Source organism: Propithecus coquereli, unplaced genomic scaffold (genome assembly GCF_000956105.1).
Source record: "Propithecus coquereli isolate 6110/MARCELLA unplaced genomic scaffold, Pcoq_1.0 Scaffold248, whole genome shotgun sequence".
NCBI lineage: Eukaryota > Metazoa > Chordata > Mammalia > Primates > Indriidae > Propithecus > Propithecus coquereli.
In genome coordinates this window covers 2,478,443-2,481,251 of record NW_012148041.1, presented here as the reverse complement: position 1 = coordinate 2,481,251, position 2,809 = coordinate 2,478,443, and positions in this window count along the sequence as shown.

Sequence of the window (2,809 nt, the reverse complement as noted above, 5' to 3'; positions counted from 1 at the left end):
GCAGAAGGAAGGGAGCCCTCTTTGGCCTCTGTCTTCTCTGTGGAGTGGGAGCCGGCAGGCTCTACTAACTGGGTAGGGTACTGGGGACGTGGAGGAGTCGGAAGGGCTGGCAACATCGAAGAACTGAAGGCAGAAAAGATTTGAAATAGCCGTGAGAGCGGGCACAAATTCCAAGTATGCAAGAAAAACCTTATACTTCTGTATCTTTTCAGTATCCCTGTTTCAAGCTCTCTTTCCTCTAAGTGGTCAAAGTTTCATCTTAGTGACTTCATGAAGAAATGACAGGGAGGCAGCTGGGTACATGGCTTGAGTTCAGAAGAGGAGAACAGGCCGAAAACATCCATCTGGGATTCATCAGGATACAGTTTGTCTCTGGAGTCCCTGGAAATACTGACTTGGCTCAGGGAGACAGAACGGGCTGGAGAGCCAAACTTGGAGAAACCCCAACATTTGAAGGCCTGGTGGAGGAAGAAGAGTCAGAAGGTAGGAAGAAAAGCAGGAGATCTCAGAGGATGAAATGCAGAGAAAAGAAAAAGAAAAGAAAACAAAGAAAAAGAAAAGAAAAGCAGGAGATCTCATGTCTTAGAACTAAGGGAAGTGAATATTTTAAGTAAGTGGAAATGAAAGGTCAACTAGGAGTAGGATTATCAGATAACCACTGGATGTCATACATTCTTCTTTCTTTGGCTTGAGGCACAAAGAACAGTAAGAAGATGTAATCATGACAATCATCATATCTACTATTATCGAGTACACAGTCCCTGATTCTGTCATTCAGCCGGGCAATCTATCAGTCCTATAATGCATTAACCGAAAACACACCACGTGCCAAGCACTGCTCGGGACAGTGTTTCCTCTCATGGTGCTCATCAGGGCTCCTCAGTCTTTTCACTGTCATACGTAAAAAATAATACCACTTGTACCTCCCCCTTGGCTACCCTGAGGGGTGAGAGATCAATATCTCATCACCCCATGCCTCTGATCACAGTTTTCCTATTCCGATGTTGCGTGTGACTACAGGGCACAGCTGGGGACCAGCATACGGTACATAGGAGCTGCTAGTGATCATCAGCGGGTTAAGAGTGAGCCTCGGAGAGTGAGGCTGGTTTCGAAAACTTGGCGCTTAAAAGGAAAGAAAAGAAAGAAAAGCTACGTTAGATTGTTCAGTTTTCAGTCATGAGGGGAGAGAAAGAGAGGGAGAGAGGGAGGGAGGGAGGGAGAGAGAGAAGCTTATTGTACAAATAAGGAAAGGGGAAAAGTTACTCTAAAAATAAGGAATCTTGAGGTAGTCTGAGATTCACCCTGAGACTCAGGAGGTGAAAACACTTGTGAGTTTCTGTTGGGCGCCCGATTGTCTGTGGGTGCAAATGCTGCTCTCACTGTGCCCCACGCACAAGGGACGCACCCTGAGGGGATCTTGTTTCCTGCAATAGAGTGCAACTGAAAACAGGACTGCAGATGTTGAATCAGATTGTTGATGGAATAGTTGAGTTCACCATGAAAAAGAGCCCCTTTTAGGTTAAATTCATTTTGATGTATCCATCAGTGGGAAATTATGCAGCCCTTAAAAAAAAAAAAAAGAATGAGACACTTCGATTTGTCCTGATACAGAAGGCTTTCCAAGACATGTTTTTCAGGGAAAAATAACAAGGTACAAAACAGTGTGTTTACAGTGCTATTTTCAAAAAAACAATATAGATGGATATGTTTGCATATGCAAAGAATATGGAGGAACACACAGGAAACTGGTAAGAGAGGTGGGTGGGCCACGAGGAGGGGACTCAGAGGCTGGGGGTCAAGGTGGAAGGTTTTCACTATGTACTCTTTTGATTTCATACCAAGTGTGAGTATTATTTATTTAACGAATAAATACATGCAAGTACATAAAAAAGCCTTTGGTGAATCGTTTTGCAAGGTTCATTTGTAATGCAAACAACCACTCCCTAATTTGCTTTGGAAATGTTGACATTTGTGTGCTGGATTTTCTTAAAGCATGAAATACCAGCGTCTGCAAACCACACCCTGAGTGCTTAAATTTGAGGTCACCGAAAAAACCAGCCATACAAGTGTGACTTTCCAAAAAGCCAAACATTGTTAAGAGAGGCAGAGAAAGTGGCAGGGGCTCCATGCATTCCCAACATCTGAGAATGTCAGGAAGAAGGAATTGCGGACAGTCAGTGCAATCTCCTTTCCTCATAAATCGGAAAACGAGGGTTGAAAAGGAAAGAGACCCGCCTAATAAAAAGATCGTGCCATTTTGTGTTAAAAAGGGAGAAAAGTGGCCGGGCGCAGTGATTCACACCTGTAATCCTAGCACTCTGGGAGGCCGAAGCAGGAGAATCGCTTTAGGTCAGGATTTCAAGGCCAGCCTGAGCAAGAGCGAGACCCCATCTCTACAAAAAACAGAAAAAATTAGCCAGGCGTGGTGGTGTACGCCCGTAGTCCCGGCTACTCAGGAGGCTGAGGCAGCAGGATTGCTCGAGCCCAGGAATTTGAGGTTGCAGTGAGCTTGGATGACACAGTGAGATCCCATCTGGAAAAAAAAAAGGAGAAAAACAAGTCTCTATATCCCTATTTGCTTCCATTTGCACAAAGGACTCCAGAAGGATACACAAAACACAAATACAAATGGGTAACTCTATGGAGAGGGAAGTTGGGAAATGAAAGGATGGGAGACAGAGGTAGGAATGAGATTTTCACATTTAATCTTTCATAATCCTTGATCTATTTTTTTTAAATAATACAAAAACTTTGAAAGAGAGAGGGACCATGCCATCTATATGATCTACCATTCAGTTTTCAAGGAAGA